Genomic DNA, 20,526 nt, shown 5'->3' with positions numbered 1-20,526 from the left:
GATTGATTGATTGATTGATTGATTGATTGATTGATTGATTGAATTGATACATGCTTACTTACTTACTTACTTACTTACTTGCTTACTTACTTGCTTACGCACTTGCTTTAGGCTTTTATACCGCCCGATCCCCAAATGGCTCCGGGCAATGTACAGAATATAATAAAATACAGTCATAAAACCATCATGAATTAGCTAAAACCTATAAAAGCGGCGAGACCCTAACTACTCAAGCTAATAATTATAAGTATGGGTGAAATACAATGGTAAGCCTAATATTAAATATTAAATGGCGGAAATTTAATCCCAGCCTGGAAATCATCCTGATATCCCCGTCCCACCCCCACCCCCCACCCCCGAATTCTGAAGAAAAGGTGACTATATTCTGTGTAATGTGAGAAACAGGCTGGGTGGAGAAGGCTGGTGGAGCAACCAAGGTCTTACAGGCCCTCTTGAACTGCAGAAGTTCTCTGAAGGCTCTAGAGACTCCCCGGCAATATATCTTCCACCGGGGCCAAGAAGGCCCTAGCTCTTGTTGGAGCCAGCCAGATAGCTGTAAGTTGAGGATGCGACAAAAGGTTCCCCTCCGATGAGCGGAGAGGGTCTTTCCGAACAATGCGGGGAAATCACGGTCACAAGCTGGAGAAGGTCAGTTGGGGGTATACGGGTCGGCTCCTTCCTGTCTTCAACAAATGACGCTCTGGTGGTCAGTCTCTCTGCTCAGGGGCTATTTACCCCACTGCTGGGAGCTTAGCATCGAAGATGCGAACTGCTAACCTGGATGAAGAGCGAAGATCCAAGAACGGGTGAAGCAGCTTCTGTCGAACGGTGGCTACTCACGGGGGCCACAGCAAAGAAGCAGCTCCAGTCCATGTTCAACAAGGTAAGAAGGCGGCTGGTCTCAGTTGGCCGTTATTGAGACTTTCCGGGCTCTGCGGGGGCGGCATTGATGAGGTCAATGTTTTGAACTCCTCATGTTTCCCCTAAATCTATGGCTGAAAGCTTCTTCAGAGGCATATCCAGGCTAAGGTAATGACATTTCTCTCCGTGGTACCGTGTGGAGTGATTGTGTGGGGGAATCAATGGTCCCTCTAACACTGGCAGGGAACTTTGTGGAAGTTCCCCACATTGAGAGACAACATGGAGTGTAGTGTTAAGAGCAGGTGCACTCTAATCTGGAGAACGGGTTTTGATCATATCTCTGCCACTTTAGCTGTGGAGGCTTATCTGGGGAACCAAATTTGGCTTATTACCGCGCCAACCGCGTGCCGGCTGGAGTGACCTTGGGCTAGTCACAGTTCCTCTGAGCTCTCTCAGCCCCACCCACCTCACAAGGTGTTTGTTGTGAAGGAAAGGAGTTTTATGAAGTACAGCAAAGTCTCCTTACAGGAGAGAAAGGAGGGATATAAATCCAAACTCGCTGCAAATGGAACTGATCTGCACCGCCCCCTGCTGGCAGCCGCCCAGTTTACGTGGCACCAATACGAATTATCTGCGGCCTCTCACAGCTTACAGGGAACGTCGGATGAATTATACATTTTGTCCACAACTGTTTTGACGATACAGCATGTCTCAGTGGATGCATTCCTCTTGCTGTTGCTCCCTTTTTTGTTATGATTATTTACCGGAATGCTGTAATTCACATCTGCCCTCTGCTCAGAGAAGTGGACCATTCATTCCGAGACGGCTGAATTGTGCCTTTTGGCTTTTGAGCGTCAGGCGAGGATCGGGGAGATCTGCGTTCAAATCCCTGCTCTGCCCTGGAACAAAATTGATGGGATTGACCCTGGGCCAGTCACACACGCTCAAAGTTGCCTCCTTCAGCCTGGCGGGTGGATTTGTTGTGAGGATTGAATGGAAGAGAAGGGAGGGGGATGTCAGGTCTAGGATTCATTCAGCAGCTGGGATTTATCACGCGGTAAGCCTTTATTGAAGCGGACACTGAACCCATTGGCTTTGCAAAGCCGGTTTATAAAGCACCCCCCAGATTACTTACATCGGCTTTATTATCTCTAGCTGGACGCTCCCTCCCCTGCCCCCAACTGTTTAGAGTAAACGCATGAAAAGTGAGGGGAAAGCGAAAGTCCTTTCCCAGGGGTCAGGGGAAGATATGGAGCCGTCTAGTGCCTCTCCCTTAGCGGAGAAGGCCAGAGGTGCCTCTGTTATTTATCTATATTGCCAGCAAAGGGAGTACAAAGGGAATGAAGGAAGACTCAGAGGCCCCAAAGAGGTATTTTGAACATTAAAGCACGCTGACAGGACGTCATATGAGCCACTTTGAGTCCCCTTTGGGGAGAACAGGCGCGGTGCTTAGAAGTGAAGTAAGTAAAGGCGTTGTAAGGTTTCCCCGAGTAAGCCTCCTGCCTGCGGCTTTTATTTTTGGAGTTCGGCTTCACATTCTTGCTCAATCATGTTATGCGTTATTATTATTTTTGATTTATTTACCACCCTTTACAATAGACTCAAGGTGGAACATAATAAAAAGCACGATAAAAATCCTATTTCAATTACTCCTACAAAAGAAACAATCCTGAAACTTCCACCCCAACCTCCCCCAAAGGTGGGTGGAGCTTTAAGGACATCTCGAAACCACTTGCCACCCCAGCACACCCAGGTGAAAGGGCTAATCTTTGCCTGGTAGCTGGAGACTCCCAGAGAGTGATGGAGGTGCCCTGAGTGGAGGCCTCTGAGGGTGGGAGGAAGGTCCACGGGGTGCAGGGATCTCACTGGCCAGAGAGGAGGCCCTCCGTACCCTCAAGCTAGAGCTGGAGCTCAAGCTAGACTCTCTCCAAAAAAACATAATGGAAAGCCCCACTGCATCGGACCAAGTCCCTCCTCACACAGCAGCCTACCAGTTCCTCTAGGAGGAGTTGCATGTTGGGGCACAGAGGCCAGGGCAATACCCCGATGTTTCCTTCCCGAGACTGGAAGTCAGAAGACTGCCCCTCTGAAGATGTGGAGGTTCTCTTTGAGTCACATTGGTCAGTGCCCACTGGTAGACCTGTCCTCCAGGAGTCTGTCCAGCTCCTTTTAAAATGCATCTGTCAGGTCATGCCTCTCGGGCACTCCGGCGCAGGAACTGAGTCCCACCATTTAAGGGCTTGTGGAGTGTATGAGAGTCTTTCCTTTTGTCATTATTGCTGAACCTTAACTTGTCTGTCAAGCGTCATTTGATGCCCTTGAATTCTTGTATTTTTTGGACAAGGAAAAAAAAGTTCATGGGAATAGCTAGAGTTGGAAGAGACCCCCGAGGGCCATCAAGTCCAATTAGCTGCAGGAACACACAATCAAAGCACACCAACCGGATGTGCCATCCAGCCTCTGTAGGTGTCAAACTCGCGGTACTCCGGATGTTATGGATAGCAGTTCCCATCATCCCTTGCCAGCATGATGCTGGCAGGGGATGATGGAAACTATGATCCATAACTGAATTGGATGGCCGCGAATTTAACTGATTATTTGTCAGTTGCTTAGTATGTGTTTAATGCAGAGGTGGAGGGTGGGCCTATTGCGATGGTGGAAGGGGGGGGGACTTCCCATGGCTTGTGAGCAGGGGAGGGCAGCTTCTTTTCCGGGGTCCTCCGCTCTTCGAATTCAATGACTATAATCCTCCTCCCCCCCCCCCCAGGTGCGAGAGATGCTCCGGATCGCGGGACTCCAATGGGGCTTTCCGGATTATCACATCTGATGGCGGAGCAGTTTACCACCAAGACCAGCGCCTGGCCCTGTAAAGTAGCAAAGGAGCTGGCATGACTGACAAATGCGAGCAGCTCTGGAGACCGAACTTCAGATGCGTGCAGAAGCGTAGCTCAGGGAAATGGAGCCGAGTGCAAAATCCCTGGGATTTGCTGCCTCCCCCCCCATGTACGTTTGTGTTTTGAGTATTTTTTAGTGGATTTTCAATTTTTGGCCTGCGAAGGGGCGCAGTTTTTAGGCTACTTGGCATCAAAATTTCAGAATTATTTTAGGAGACTCTCCTGATGATACCAGCCAGGTTTGGTGAAGTTTGGTTCCGGGGGTCCAAAGTTATGTACTCTCAAAAGTGCAACCCCCATTTCCTATTAAACATTGGAAACAATGGGGGGATGGGAACACCCCCTTTAGAATTATAACTTTGGACCCCCTGGTCCAAACCTCACCTAACTTGGGTGGTATCATCAGGAAATTTGAAAACTCACAAAGAATGTTGATTGGTGCTGGCCTAAAAACTGCACAAGCCCTGCAGGCCAAAAAATACAAAACAAATACCAGGAATTTTTGCTCCCTCCCAGCGCATGTAGTTGCAATATAACCTCCTGGCCTGCCCTTGTAGCTCCGCCTCTGGGTGCATGTTATGCCTTCCTGTGGCTGGGGTGGAACCCAGCTCCCTTCTTTAAACGCATCACGCTCTCTAGTCCTCAAGGCTGCTGAGGGAAGCCTGAAAGTATGGAAAGGCAAAACCACTGAGATGGTAGAAAGCAGCGCATGGAAGCCCGGTTGGGGAAATTCCTTGTTAAGTTGCAGGCGACTTACAGTCGGCTTTCACAAGCGAGAGACGCTTCAATGCGTTGGATTGTCTCTGTGAAGCAGCCCTGGACTTCTGTGATGGTCTCCAGGTGAGGACCAAGCTGGGACCGACCTTTGCTTAGCTAGCTTTGAGGGGTGGGCAAGTTGGCAATCTCGGCCTAAACCCGTTGATGGAAAGCTCCGCCAGTCAACACTGTAGTAATGGCAAAATGTCCAAGGGAGGGCTGTTCTAGAGCTTTGCTGCAGTGCAGCGGCTGTACCACAAAAAACCCCAGATCTATTCTGACTCACAATGCCTTCAGATTCAGATAATCTGTCTTCAGATTCAAGGGGAGCAGCAGTAGGCGTGAAAGGGTGGTTAAGAGCTGTAGGTGTACTCTAATCTGGAGGAACCGGATTTTGATTCCCCGCTCTGCCGCTTGAGCTGTGGGAGGCTTATCTGGGGAATTCAGGTTAGCCTGTGCACTCCAACAGCTTATCGCCAGATGGGTGACCTTGGGCTAGGTCCACAGTTCTTCTCTGAGCTCCCTCTCAGCCCCACCCACCTCACAGGGTGTTTGTTCTGCGAGGGCGAAGGGAAAGGAGTTTCGTAACCCCTGTGAGGTCTCCTTAGAGGAGAGAAGGGGGGGATATAAATCCAAACTTCCTCCTCCTCCTCTTCCTCTTCTTGCCTCCTCCTCCCTCCTTCCTCCTTCTTCTTCTTCTTCCTTTAACCATCATCATCATCATCGAGGTCATATACGACATAGGGAAAAAGGATAGGAGTAAACCCAGTAAAGAACAGTGTGAGTAATATGAACAGAATCCAAGAGACTTTAATCCAAAATGCGCTTGGCAGAAATTTGGCTACAACAGTTTTCCAATTATTTCAGCATCAGGATTGTTGAGCAAAAAAGTGCTATTTTGCATTGGTTGGAAGGTCCAAGAACTCCAAACCGTGGTTCAGGCAGAGAAGTTGGGCCTGAATCTGTTGTGCTTTGGGCAGATGAGCAAGATGTGTTCAAGGGCTCTAACTCAGTGATGGTGAACCTTTTCGAGACCGGGTGCTCCAAACTGCGAAAACCCAAAACCCACTTACTTATCGCGAAAGTGCCAACAGGGCGAATTTAACCTGAATACTGAGGTTTTAGTTTTTAGAAAAAACCGGTTGGCTCCAAAGTGCACATTACTCAGGAGTAAGCTTGGTGGTAGTCAGTGGTTTTGCTTTTGAAGCAATCATACAGCAACGCTTCGAATGGGGTGAATCAAAACCCTAGGAGGTTTGTGAAGCAAGTCTTCACATTTGCCAGCCACCGAAGCTTACTCCCCCAGGTAAAGGAGATCGTGGCTTTTAGTTCTTCCCATGAAAATCAGTGGAGTTTAACAGCACTTAGCAGGGTTACCTACATGTGGCGTAGGTACTCCAGCGGCCCAGGCCCCAGCCTATAGATGTTATTGTGTGTGTGGGGGGGGGGGGGCAATTTTCTGGGGGGCCTCCTATGACAAACTCTGTGTGCACGCTGCCCACAGAGAGGAGCTCTGAAGAGTGCCACCTGTGGCACCCGTGGTTACAGGTTACGCCACCACTGGTCTAACTCCCTGAGCTATGATACCAAAGCGCAGACGTGGGGTAGCAGGAAGAACAAGGCGTACGGGATGTCGTGTGGGGTACCCTTCCTCCATGTTAAGACTGGTCGTATGTGTACATGTATGCCCTTGAATGCCCCCACTGCCCGCCCTCCTTTCGATTGCCTTTCGCCCCTCGTTGCTGGAGCCTGCCTCTTCTTTAACATCGACTGGTTTCTTTAGCTGCATTGCCCCAGGCGCCTTGTGGGTGTCGCGTGGTCCTGAGTCCTCACTGCAAGCTGGAAGAAGCGAAGGCTCTCTGGCTGCAGCTCCTCAAGAAGTGGAACAAACTGGACAGCATCTGTCCCTTGGAAGAGGGCAACTATTCCCTCGCGACAGTTAACCGGGTCCAGCACCGCCTTGCAGCCTAACCCAAACCGCAGCCCAGGGTAGGCCGTTAACCTTTCAAGGAGAAGAGGTCCTGTCTCTCTTCTCCACACTCAGAGTCCTATTCACTTTCGGAGCAGGGGGGCCCCAACATGGAGTCCGTGGGCACTTTGTAAAAGCTGCCAGCCGGGACTTTCTTTGAATTTGCCCACTGAGATTGCCAGGAAATGGTTAGGGCCATTGTAAAGGCGGCAGTGCTTGCTACTGACTACTCTGTTCCACATAAAAGATGAGAGCAGAGGCATATATTCCTCCTTCACAGAACGCGCATGCCGGACATTCTCTGTTATCGAACGCGCTGCCTGGATCCTAGTACCTGCCGTCAACTCCGTTTAGAAATTAAAAGAGAAATACATTTTGGCACAAAATGAGTGCTTGTATCAAAGCCCTGGGGTTCAATAAAGACAAAATAACGGGTTTGACAAAGGCAGTGCATAAAAAAAATGAATGGAGAAATATTTCTCACGTCCGTTTGGGCGTATATTCCTGAAACAATGTGGCAGCATGCACTTTTCTCAACCGCTGCACCTCAGTAGACTGAAGCTATTTATGTGAATCAGAGTATTGCCCCTCATGAAAGCGAAAGAGCTTTCCTTCCACTCGAGGACCAGAAGGAACTGGTAACTGGGCTTTTCGTGGGTCCACACGTGGGTTCCACTCCCCTTCAGGCTTTCCTTCTTCGCAGGACGTGTGAGGAGCGACGTGTTCCATTTGGCTCCGCCTCCTCCAGACGCCATGTCTACTTTGGTTCTGCCCCCTGTGGCAGCCATGTTGGGGTCGCATTCCCCATCCCCTCTCACAGTTCCCAATTTGCCCATGGACTCAACCAGCCTGGGGACCCCCAGCTCCAGACGGAAGGGGATCAAGAAGCTTGGCAGGAGCCTGAAATTCTTGTGGGTTCAGACCCCCACGTTGGAGTGTCTTAATTTGTGGAACATCACAGCAGAGTGGTTGGTAGCCTAACCGTAGAGCAGCCCGAGCCAACTCCCAGTTCCACCCCAAGCATGCTTTCGGAGTGGCTAGCAGAGGCGTACCTGGGGGAAATGGCACCCGGAGACCTCTGTTCTCTGGGCGGTCCCCCCCCTAATGACACCCCTCGAGACCCGCCCCCTCCTGGCTGCTGGCTCGGAGCTGGGAGAGGCAGGGCTTGGAGGGGAGCCGGCAGCTGGGAGGGGGGGAAAGGCTTGGGAGGTCCTTCTGACTTCTCTTGGCCTCCGTCCCATGTCGATGACGACATGGGCGAGGGCCACGGGCCCCAGAAGATGACAAGGCAGCAGGACTCCATGGTTGTCATAAACATGGGTGCCATCTTCAGTATCTTTTAGGAGATACTCACAAGGCCTTTTGGTTGGCTAGCACTGGGGCCTCTCACCTTTTAGAGCTTCAGAGGCACCTTTGGGATTCTGGCACAGCTACAGAATCTGTGACAAAATGGCTGCCATTAGGGCTAGCGGGAGGTACGCATTGAAGCTGCTTCCAAATGCTTCCATAACCAGCATTGAAAATCCACGCCGTGCTGAGGTGGCAGCTTCCACCCAAGCCGTGTTTTTAAAAAAAATCCCTGAAAGTGACCCATCAAACCTCCAGTGCCCAGTAAGAAGCCTTGCTAGCCAGAAGGCCCCTGCCCAGCCAATGCGCCACTTTGGCAGGCACCAGGAACATCCGGAGCACCACACTGCCCGATGGAGGCACGCACATTTAGGAACCCCGGTTGGCTGGAGCTTTTCAGCCGGAGATATAAACTGCACGCGGTCTTTCAGGGGAAGGAATTAGGGTTATTTCTAGATTTTATTTTATGTCATGGCTGACCAGAGGGGAACTTTCCTATTAACTGGTCCAGGCTGAATTTTTCTTTCCACTTCGATGGGGGGGGATTACCTATTGGTTGGGCTGAATGCTTTCGCCTGCCTTTCTTCCCTCTTCTTACAGAGCTCAGAAGCTCAAAACATTTTTAAAAAAAATTAAGATCATAGGACTGCTACTAACTCAGCCAAATGCAGTCCTAAATAAGACCCTCTTCAACTGCCTCCTAAAGATCAAAGTGGAAGGGGGCAAGCCAACATTCCTGGGGACAACGTCGGCGTTACCTGGGGGGGGGAAGGGGCGGCAACTCCCCAAGCAAGCACCTCCCCAACACTTATGCGTTAATGAAACAGGTGCAGGCTGGAGAAACGACCCCGGCAGGCCCAAGGTCTCATGGGAAGTATGTAGTTCCCACCAGGCTGTTTTCAGCCTGAAGGGGAACAGGCTGCCTTTCCAGGCTCAGGAACTAAAGGTAAGGGGGTGGGGGGTGGGGGAGGTGAAAAACATAGATGCGCACACCGGGCACCCTCTGGCCCAGCTATGACGCTGCTTGGGGAGAGGCTTCCACCAAAAGTCTCGGGGCTTCCACCAAAAGTGCCCAGTCTTCTGCACCTACCAAAACCAGCGTGGCGTAGTGGTTAAGAGCAGGTGCACTCTAATCCGGGGAACTGGGTTTGATTCCCCGCTTTGCCACTTGAGCTGTGGAGGCTTATCTGGGGAACCAGATTAGCTTGTGCCCTCCAACACACGCCAGCTGGGTGACCTTGGGCTACCCACAGTTCTTCGGAGTTCTCAGCTCCCCACCCACCTCACAGGGTGTGTTTGTTGTGGAGGGTTTAAGGAAGAGGATGAGAGAAAGGAGATGGTCATCCCTTTGTGAGTCAGCTCTTTACAAACGAAAAGCGTGAGGATATAAATCCAAACTCTTCCTCTTCTCCAGATGGACTTGGTGGGTCAGTCAAGATGGCTATGATTTTAATTCCTGTGCAGGAGCAGCTGCGTTTTTTAAAACGCTTATCTGTGAGCCGCCCGAGAACAGGGTGGGATGCCAATATTTAAACAAAGGCTGAATGAATCTGAGCTCTGACCAGTTTCGTCCTTGGCAGCGGGAGTCCGGCAGACGGTCTTCAGCCGGGCCATCAAGGCCACGGAGCTGCGATGGGGCGACGGCCACCTGCAGAAGATCCTGAGCAGCGACTGCTACGGCCTCTCCCTGAAGAGCGGCAGCGACAAGCTGGGCTTCGACCCCCAGGGCCACCCACTCTGGCTGGGCTTATTTCCCAATGGCCTGTGCTCGGGTGGACGCCTCTTTGCGCCTCCTATAATGGCTACCCTCGCGAAGCCTTATGCCTGGCTGGTGGCTGTCGTCAACGCCATGCGCTTGCAGCGGCGCCACCAGCTGGAGAGCTACAAGCAGCAGAAGAAAGGTGAGGCGTGCGAGAGAGGCCAGACAGGAAAGAGGAGAGCAGCAGTGGCAAGGAGGCCAACCCCTGTCCCTTGGCAGACACGCCACTGAGCAGCGGGCGAAGTGGTTAAGAGCAGGGGCACTCCTGGAATCTGGAGAACCAGGTTTGATTCCCTCGCTTCTGCTGCTTGAGCTGTGTGGAGGCTTATCTGGGGGAGCTTTAGATTAGCTTGTGCCCCTCCAACACATGCCAGCTGTTGACCTTGGGCTAGGGTCACAGTTCTTTGGAGCTTCCTCTCAGTCTCACCCACCTCACAGGGTGTTTGTTGGAGGGGGGGTGAGGGAAAGGAGATTGTCAGCTCCTTTGAGTCTCCTTGCAGGAGAGAAGGGGGGCCGTATAAATCCAAACTCCTCTTCTCCTCTTTCTGGAGCCCTTCTTGGGCCTGGACTGGCAGCGCCGCAGCACAGCGTTTGGTTTCTAACGGCTCTTCCTTCCTTTCTCTCTGCCCCCCTCAGAGCTCTTGCACAAAGGCACAACCAGCATCACCAACCTGGAGGGCTGGGTGGGGCACCCTCTAGATCCCATCGGCTGCCTCTGCCGCACCTTCCTGGAGGCCTGCCGGACAGAGGATGAGGGGCTGGTCCTCTACACAGGTAATTGGTATAAGCAGGGTGTGTGTGTCTGGGGGGGAGGGGAGAGGGTTCTGGTTCTCTGACAGATGCGAACTCACTGCCTTCCAGTGTGGTGTAGTGGTTAAGAGCAGGTGCGCTCTAATCTGGAGAACCGGGTTCGATTCCCCGCTCTGCCACTTCAGCTGTGGAGGCTTATCTGGGGGTCCAGATTACCTTGTGCACTCCAACACGCGCCAGCTGGGTGACCTTGGACCACTCAGTTCTTCAGAGATCTCTCAGCCCCACCTACCTCACAGGGTGTTTGTTGTGGGGGGGGGGAGGGAAAGGAGATTGTAATCCCCTTTGAGTCTCTTACAGGAGAGAAGGGGGGGGATATAAATCCAAACTCCTCCTCCTCTGGTTCACCAGATAAGCCTCTGCCACTCAGGTGGAGGAGTGGGGAATCAAACCCGGATCTCTAAGTTAGAATCCACCTGCTATTAACCGCTACACCATGCTGGCTCTCCCGCTGGTTTAGTGACAGATCATCTTTGTGGCTTGCAGAAGGTCCCGGGTTCAGTCCCTGGCATGTCCCATTGAAAGGGCCAGACAGTAGGGGATGTGACAGACCAACACTTGAGACCTCGGGGAGCCACTGCCAGTGTCTGACCCTGATGGACCTGTGGCCTGATGCATTGGAAGGGTCGGGTGGCTCAGTGGTAGAGTCTTTGCTTGGCACGCAGGAGATCCCAGCTTCAATCCACAGCACCTCGAGTTGAAAAGAACGAGGCAGCAGGGGGTTCCAAAGGTCTCCACCCACGGTTCTTGGTGGAGGCTCCCTTCAAGTTCTCATTGCTGGCAGCTGCCGATTGACCGGCCTTCCCTCCATGAATCTGCCTAATACTCTTGTAACACTATAACACATAGGTGTCAAACTCGCGGCCCTCCAGATGTTATGGACTACAGTTCCCATCATCACCTGCCAGGATTATGCTGGCAGGTGATGATGGGAACTGTAGTCCATGACATCTGGAGGGCCACGAGTTTGACACCTGTGCATATAATAGATATTCCACCTATAATAGATATTGCATACAAAAACTCAATACTTGAGTCATAAACAGATGATTTGCAATGGTGACCACTGATTGGTGACAGTCCCAATCTTCACTTCTCCTAATGATCAGTCCAGGGATAATTTAAATCCAACGAATTGCTTGAAGCATCAAGAGGAAACTTATATGGAGGTTTCTTTTTTAGAGGCTATAAAACCTCCAGATATGGTTTTATTTCCTATTCTTTGTTGAGCCAATTAGATTACGTCAATAGCCTGAAATAGATAGATATTTCAAATGCCGGCTCTTCTTAAAGACCTACCTCACAGGGTGTTTGTTGTGAGGGGGGAAGGGCAACCGAGAGATTTAGTAAGCCCCTTTGAGTCTCCTGCGGGAGAGAAAGGGGGGATATAAATCCACTACTACTACTACTACTACTACTACTACTACTACTACTACTACTACTACTACTACTACTACTACTACTACTACTACTCTTCTTTGTTCTTGTTCTTACGTTCTTCTTTGATTTCTTCTTGTTCTTCTTCTTCTTCTTCCTTCTTCTTCTTCTTCTTCTTCTTCTTCTTCTTCTTCGCTATTTCCTTCTTCTTCTTCTTCTTCCTCTTCTTCTTCTTCTATTTCTTGTGCAATCAGCAGGTTCTATTCAGAGAGGCCTCTTTACTCTTTTAAAGCTGTCTCTGCATGTACTCACACCTCTGTGACGGTCTCCTACGAAATGCCCGTGCAGCAAAGCCGGCCTTGCAGAGAGGGAGCAGCCTGCAGTAAAGTCCATTGTTCAAGCTGGTGGTTCTTCTTTCTGCTGGACTCTTCCATCTGTGACTCTCCCCTTCCTCCCTCAGGACTCCAGCGCGGAGTCAAGAAGGCGCCAATACCGCAACACATCAAGGTGCCCTCCAGCCCCGGGAGTCGCATTACTTCATGCTGAAAACCTCGGGCAAGGCTCCTGGGGCTGGGGCAGCAGAGGTCCATGCCGGAGGGGCTCTACGCTCAAGACAAGGTAGTGCGCAGTGAGGAGCACCTCATCGGGATGCTGGAGGAGATGGAGCTGGACGAGCGGCTGGTCCCCGTGCTCCGCAAGCAGGCTGCCTTGCTCCTGGACGGGCGCGGAGGGAGAGGGCGGGGCTGAGCGGGCTGGCGATGGTCTCTGTGTGCCCCCGATGGTGCCCGATTGGAAGCTCTGCCTCCTCAGCAATGCAGGTCTCTATAAGCGATTTCGTTGAAGAGAGGAGAGCCGCTCTGGTGCCACAAAGGCGTGTGCAGGAGCAGTAGGAGAGGAGGTCTCTCTGAGTCCTGGGATGTGCTGCTTTTGGATTGAATCACGACAACCCCACCTTTGTGCGGGGCAGGACTTGTCTCTGCGTCCCCGTGTATTTCCTTAGCCAGGGTGGCGTAGTGGTTAAGAGCAGGGGCACTCTAATCTGGAGGAACTGGGTTTGATTCCCCGCTCTGCCAGTTGAGCTGTGGAGGATTATCTGGTGAACCAGATTAGCTTGTTGCACTAAGCAAAACCACTTCAACGTTTCTTTGAAGCTCTCTCAGCTCACCCACCTTACCTCACAGGGTTGTTTGTTGTTGTGTAATGGGGTGGGGAGGGAAAGGAGATTGTCCCAGCTCCCTTTGAGTCTCCTTACAGAGAGAGGGGTGATATAAGAAATCCAAACTCTTTCTTCATCTTCATAGATCAGCATGGCCGAACCTTTTCGAGAGACCGAGGTGCCCAAATTGCAACCCAAAACCCCACTTATTTATTGCAAAGTGCCAACCTGGCGAATTTAACGACGCTGAATGCTGAGGTTTTAGTTTAGAAAAAAAACAGTTGGCTCCAAGGTGCATGTTACTTGGGATGATAAGCTTCTGGTGAAACAACCGCTGAACACTTCCGAATGGGCAGGAATCCACAACCCCAGGAGGATTTACTCAGAAGCAAGCCCCATTGCCAGCAGTCGGTAGCCACTTACTCCCAGGTAAAAGCGATCTAAAATGCCCAGGCTAGCCTAGATGTTATTATTATTGACGTATTGGCTGTGTGGGGGGGGTGATTTTCCGCACCCCCAACAATGAACTCTGTGCACATGTGCTTGCCACAGAAAGGGCCTTGAGGCCACCTCTGGCACTCCGATGCCATAGGTCTCGCCATTTCACTGCCATAGATTGCGGATTGCTGGAAGCCACACTCCACTGCTGCTGTCTTATGTATTACAACTGAGAGGCTGACTGGAAAGGAGGAAGCTTTACTCAATTGGGGGCATGCTGTATCTGCCCACGTTCAGAACTGTTTAGCTCAGGGGTCTGCAACCTGCGTTTCCAGATGTTGATCATAGACTCTTATCCATAAGCCCTGCCAGCATGGCTGCAATTGGCCATGCTGGCTCTCCAGAGATGTTGATGGGACCGTCCATGGCCAATCCAGTGAACATGCTGGAGAGCTGCAGGTTGCAGACCCGACATCTGGAAGCAGGCTTAACTGATGGTCACAGGGTTGACTCTTAGTGTGGTGGTGGTGGAAAGCCAACTATGCTCGGGGGAGGGGGAATTTTAATCTGGAATATTGGACGCCAACTATGCCATTTATTGTGATGTATTGCATAGTTTAGATTTTTAACTTCTACCGCTGCTTTAAATGTTTGATTGTTATTGTTATACTGCGCTTATTTTATATGCTGTACACGCCCAAGAGCCCTTCGAGGGGATGGGGTGAGTATAAAAAGCCTAAATAAATAAATAAATAAATAAATAAATAAAAGCGTTGCCAAGTCGCGATCTGACTACAGGCCACCAGTCGGATTTTCAAGGCAGGAGACAAAGCAGAGGTGGTTTCAAAGCCATGGCGCTGAAAGCCTCTGTATGGCATCCTCAACTTCCTCAACAGCACGGTGTAGTGGTGAAGAGCAAGGTACGCGCTCTAATCCCGGAGAACGGGTTTGGTTCCCACAGCTCTGCAGCTTGGACTGTGGAAGTTTATCTGAGGGAACTAAGGGCTTCTCAGCCTGTGCACTTGCGCCAACACACGTAGCTGGAGTGACCTTGGGTTGAGAAGTCACAGTTCTTCGGAGACTCTCTCAGCCCCACCTACCTCACAGGGTGTTTGTTGTGTGTTATTATTGTGGCGGATTGTAAAGGCCCTTTGAGTCTCCCTTACACGAGAGGGGCAAACATAAGCAATCCAAACTCTTTTTCTTGTAAACTACCTCTGTATAGCATGCTCAACTTCCTTAATGACCTCCCATGCAAGTACTAACCTGATCCAACCCTGATTAGCTTCTGATATGTTGTTGTTGAGCCGCCTCGAGCCCTGTTGTTGAGCTGCCTCGAGCCCTCTGGGGAAGAGGCGGCCTAGAAATCTAAAATATAAATAAATAAATAAATATCTGAGAAGATTGGGCCACCCTGGGCCATCCGAGCCGCACATACAGAGCAGCAGGACCTAATGCTGATGGCCTCACCTTCTGCTGACTGTCCCAGCCCCTCCCTGGCCTCCTTCAGCCTACATCTTCCGCCTAGGGCAGTGATGGCAGACCTTCTCGAGGCCGAGTGCCCAAACTGCAACCCAAAACCCACTTACTTATCGCAAAGTGCCAACGCGGCAATTTAACCTGAATACTGAGATTGTAGTTTAGAAAAAACGGTTGGCTCCAAGGCGCGCATTATTCAGGAGTAAACTTGGTGGTAGTCGGTGGCTTTGCTTTGAAGCAACCATGCAACTCTTCCAATGGGTGAATCACGACCCTAGGAGGGTTTACTCAGAAGCAAGCCCTATTGCCAGTAACCGAGCTTACTCCCAGGTAAAGGATCGTGCTTTAGTTCTTCGCATGAAAATCAGTGGGGTTTAGCAGTGCTTATCAGGGTTATCTACACTGCTTCCACAAAACTAGGTCTTAGGTTTAATGCTAATAATCGAGCCAAGCGGCCCAGGCCAGCCTAGATGTGTGTGTGTGTGTGGGGGGGGCACTCTGCGCGTGCCCACAGAGAGGACTCTGAGTGCCGCCTCTGGCACCCGTGCCATAGGTTCGCCACCACTGGCCTAGGGCTTTGAGCTGGGCTAGAGCGTGCTTGTGCTCTTTAACCGATAACTCTTCTGTTCCTTGCAGGGGGGCCTTTCAGTGGCTTTGGGGAGATCGTCTTCCGTGAGAGCGTGCCGATGCACACCTTTGCCCGCTACCTCTTCACCGCCCTGTTGCCATATGACCCTGAGCTGGCCTACCGCTTGGCGCTGCGAGCCATGAGGTATGTAAATGCCCCCTTGTGATTCAGATTCTGATGCACCGCTGGACTGCATTATCCTTTTGCACGCTGACCTTTCTCTCTCCAACTTCACGCGGGCTCCCCCCGCGGTGTTGGAGACGATTGCGTGCTGCCCACCAGTGATCTATACTGCACCAGAACCCACTTCTGGATTCCATGATGTGGTCGCTTCCCTCGCTGGTTCACCCACCCTCGGCCACCTGGAAGCTTGAGGCAGTCGCGAGCTGGCATCCCGGCCATGTTGACAGCGCTCTGCGAAAAGGTCACGAGTCCAAAGGTTTGGAAAACTGGATTTTCGAAGAAGGTGCCGGGTCACTCTGCCCCCTTCTAAATGGCAGGGGGTGGAAATGTGCTGTCAGTGATTTATCTCTCTGATTTATATGAGGGCCCGGTAGGATTTTGAAGGTGGGAAACGCAGGGATTGGTTTTTCACTGCCTGCCTCTGAGTTGCATCCCTGGACTTCCTCGGTGGTCACCCGACAAGGAACTAACCTGCATCACCCTGCTTTAGCTTCCAGTGATGACTAACCCGGTATAGATTTTTTATGGAGTGGGTTCGGTGACTGGGGGCTTTCCGGCTATTCCATTCCATGCATTGTTTCAAGCAAGCCGGACATATAATGGGAGAGGTTTGAACCTGAGGCCCCCCCCCCCCCCCCACCACCACCTATGTCCCTGTTAGCTTCCTTTGTATATTTTTTTTTTTGGTAGTTAAGGTTAGATAGGTGGTGCCAGCTCTTTTTCTGGAGTAAATTGGTAGCAGTACTGTGTCAAGCCTGTAAACCTCAAATCAAACTGGTTTAGAAGTCTTTATTGGCAGACATCCTGGGTTGGCCAGAGGGAAAAAAACCAGCTCTAACTGTATAACCAAACACCCCCAATATATCAACCCTCTTTTCCCATTCCCTATCCAGGGGTCTGCAACCTGCGGCTCTCCAGATGTCCATGGACTACAATTCCCATCAGCCCCTGCCACCATGGCCAATTGGGATTTAGTAGTCCATGAACACCTGCCTGGAGAGCCGCAGGTTGCAGACCCCTGCCCAATCCCATACTATAGAAGAAGCACAGAGGAAAGGAATGCAAAAGGCAGACTCAGAGTCAAGGAGACTGAGAAGTAAAAGAAACACCTGGCAGCCGGGGCACCTCTACTTGAGAGTAGCCCAGGCAAAGAGGAAGTAGTTGCCCATCCAAGCCCACTCTTCCAACTCCCCACCCCTCCTGGCGAACTCCCTTACGCCCGGGATGCGCAGTAGGTTTATTTTTTATAGCAGTTCATAAGTTTTAGCACAGAGTAGTTCTAGCTTTATTGCTATCGTAGAATTGACACAGTGCAATTAACGCTGCTTATTTGCTGTTGTCTAACACTAGATCTGATGTGTGTTAATGAATTGAAACAGTATTGTCGAAAGGCTTTCATGGCGGCTGGAATCACTTCTAGGGTGTTGTTAAGGGTTTTCCCAGTTGGCGGAAACCGAACGTGTCCCCAGTAGCATTTTTTCTCTTGATGTTTCGCCTCGCCATCTCCTGAAGATTACCCAGCCACAGATGCGGGCGAAGCGTCAGGAGAAAAATGCTACTGGGACGCGCCATACATGTTTCCAGCTAATAGAAAACCCACAACACCCTAATTGATATAGTTTTGCTGTTACATTGCTTTATCGAAGGCTAATGCTATAGGTGTGACGCGTTTAAATCGCATACACCTTTAAAATCTGTTTTTTCTTATTTTGTATCTGCCCTTATGTCTTCCCATTGGTATTTACTCTGTTCAGTGTAATGCGATCGCTGCTGCGTGTGAAGCGTGCTGCTTTCGCCGCCCTGAGCCCTGCGTTACTGTGGGGATGGGCGGGGTAGAAATCGAAGAATAAAGATAAAAAATGGAAACAAATGAGACTCTGGAGTAGGAAAGCTGCCAGATTACCCATCCAAGGGCAGGGGTCAATGAAGCCTGGTTTTGAAATTATTCTTATTGACTGGGGGTGGGGGTGGGATTTTGCCCACACCCACTTTGCGGGTTCCAGCAACTTGGCTTTCTCCTTTAACACCATCCAGGTGACCCCAGTTGGTCATGCCGTAATGGTTTTGGGCTCCATCCAGCAAAACATCCATTCGGCCCTGCTCTTCTCAAAGCTGGCTCAGGATGCTGCCTGCAAGACGGCCACGCGACCAACTCCCAGCTCCTCGTTTCCACCACCTTTGCTGAACATTTCTTCTGGAACCGATTTCGGCCTGCAGGTGAGGCCAGGCTCCACGCACCAGATTGTCCCGACTGGGTAGGGATTAGCGGCTCAGCCCGTCGGCGTCCACTCTCAGCGGGTAGAAGGTCCCATGCTTCACTCTCTGGCAGATCCCCTGTGATGAAGCTGGAAATGGAGTCTAGCTTAGCAGATGATGTGAAAGCGCTCCCCATCAGGGTCTCCCGTCCGACGGGAGGCCGATGCAAGCTGCCACCACAGGAAGGTGGTGATGGCCACTAACCTGGATTAGCTTTTAAAAGGAGGCTTGGACCAGATTTATGGAGGAGAAGTCGATCTGTGGCTACAATCTTAGATCCTCCTATGACCTGACATTGCAAATGCCTTAACAGACCAAGGTGCTCAGGAGCAGCAGGGAGCAGCAGCAGAGAGGCCCCTGTTGCTTACTTTCACATCCTGCATGTGAGCTCCCAAAGGCATTTGGCGAGGCCACTGCAAGTAGCAGAACTAAGATGGACTCTGGACTGGGATCAACAGCAGAAGCTTGTTCTTATATGTTCTTATGACCTCTCTGAGCACACGTTCCCACTTGTTGTTTGAGCAGCGACATTGCCACTTGGGAGCAGAGTGAAGTAGCCACTAGATTTAAACAAAACGCCAACCAAAGAGAAGAAAGCGCTTCTAGCTCTGTTGAGCTCAAATGCAAATCCAGGCCGTAAGTCAGATTTTTTTTTCCAACTCGATTCCCGTCATGAAGACAATATGCCCCACTGGCTGAAAAAAGCTAGATTCAAGTCAAGAAGCGCTCTTGTGGCGTAGTGGTTCAGAGCAGGTGCACTCTAATCTGGAGGAACCGGGTTTGATTCCCTGCTCTGCCACTTGAGCTGTGGAACCAGTTTAGCTTGTGCACTCCAACACATGCCAGCTGGGTGACCTTGGGCTAGTCACAGTTCTTCGGAGCTCTCTTAGATCCCACTCCACCCACCCTCACAGGTGGTGTTTGTTTTGGAGGGGTAGGGAAAGGAGATTGTCAGCCCCTTTGAGTACTCTCCTTACCACCTTGTAGAGAAAAGGGGGACTTATAAATCCAAAGCCTCTTTTCTTGTAAACTACCTGTGCAATGCATAGAACCGGGTTTGATTCCCCTGCTCTGCTACTTCAGCTATGGAGGCTTATCTGAGTGAACCAGATTAGCTTGTGGACGGACTCCAACACATGCCAGCTGGGTGACCTTGAGGCTAGAAGTGCACAGTTCTTGAGGAGGTCTCTGTCAGACCTCCGGATCTGGAAATCATGGAAACCCTGTAAATTTGTTCCTACAAAGCCTTTATTTCAGAAGCGTAGGTAACATTGTTCAAAAGAAGGAATCCATGGTGATTCCCTCCATTAAACCCACCACCTATATCCCGTTGCCCCCTCCCCACACTGAGCCAAAGCGGCTCCCCTCTCTACAAACTTCGTGAAGCGAGTTACTACAAAGGCATTGCAGAAGCCTGGGAACAGTTCACACCTGCCATTTTGACTGACAGGCTCAGTCCTGACAGTCTCTCAGCCCCACTACCTCACAGGGTGTTTGTTATATGTGTGGGGGGAGATTGCCAAGAAGCCCCTTTGAGGTCTCCTTTACATGTGAGGGAGAAAGGGGAATACAAATTCAAACTCCTCCCATTCCTCCGTTGTTGTTGTGTTGTCCTCTCCTCCTCCTCCTCCTCCTCCTCCTCCTCCTTCTTCTTCTTCACATGTGAGAGTAGTTATTGATTTTGCTGTAGCGGCGCTGGCATGCCACATTGTTTCAGATGTGAATTTAACTACAACTGAAATGGAAAATCCAAATAACAGCTCCCCTCCCTTCAGAAAAAAATAATAAAACCCCACGAATTAAAGCAATCCTTTTTATTTATTTAATTATTTTAATAGATGTATTTTTATTAGAACTGTGGTAAACCCCCACCGCTAACTTGGACCGGCAATGCGCCAACCCGTTTTCTTGGATGAGCCCCTTTGAGACAGATGGAAATGTGTGCAGGAAAATGCCCCGGTCTGTTGTGCCCCAGTGTGTAAATCTGACTGTCCTCCTTTTTGCCGTCTTGAAGACATCGAAACTGTGGGTTGGGCAGCGCCTCTATGAAAAGGATGAGCCGGAGTCCCTGGCTCTTTGATCTTGCTGGGAGTGGAGTCTTTCCTTGGGACCCTCCTTTTTGATCATTCCTGTTTGTTTCTGGATTTCATCGAGAAGCTGAGATCTGGCCGTTCAGAGCAGAAGCTGTAGTAAAGAATGAAACACAACAAAAGACTTCGGTGACCATGTTGTGCATCTCTCCCCGAGGGGCATGAAGTGTTAGATCTGGAGTATTAGGCCACACGTGCTTCGGTTTCTCAGGAGCTGAGGGAGGGAATGAGCGAGAGCTCTTCGGGGCTTCCTGTCCCACACCCACTTGCCTGCCTGGCACTCGACTCCAGCAGAGGATGCTCCAGGATTCTGGTAGCAACAGCCACCTATCTGCGCCACCCTTCATCACACCATCTGGAAAGAAGAGGCATGCAACACGCCACTCCCCAAGATGCTCTGAGGTTCCCTCAGCATTTGAACCGTCTGGAAAAACGTTCTGTTGTTTTTTTTCTTGTAGGTATGATCACCGGATGACGCTCTCAACACTATGATACCTGGCGCCGCAGGAAGATGGATTTAAGC

At 50.8% G+C, this 20,526-nt stretch overlaps 1 pseudogene; it reads left to right on the top strand.

The window, feature by feature from the left end:
- LOC125427887 overlaps positions 1-20,526 on the top strand; it is a 30,036-nt pseudogene that overhangs the window by 6,773 nt on the left and 2,737 nt on the right.

The sequence above is a fragment of the Sphaerodactylus townsendi genome, linkage group LG03 (assembly GCF_021028975.2).
Source record: "Sphaerodactylus townsendi isolate TG3544 linkage group LG03, MPM_Stown_v2.3, whole genome shotgun sequence".
Classification (NCBI taxonomy): domain Eukaryota; kingdom Metazoa; phylum Chordata; class Lepidosauria; order Squamata; family Sphaerodactylidae; genus Sphaerodactylus; species Sphaerodactylus townsendi.
The sequence above is the reverse complement of the archived record's forward strand: the minus strand, read 5'-3'. Positions and strand labels throughout refer to the sequence as shown.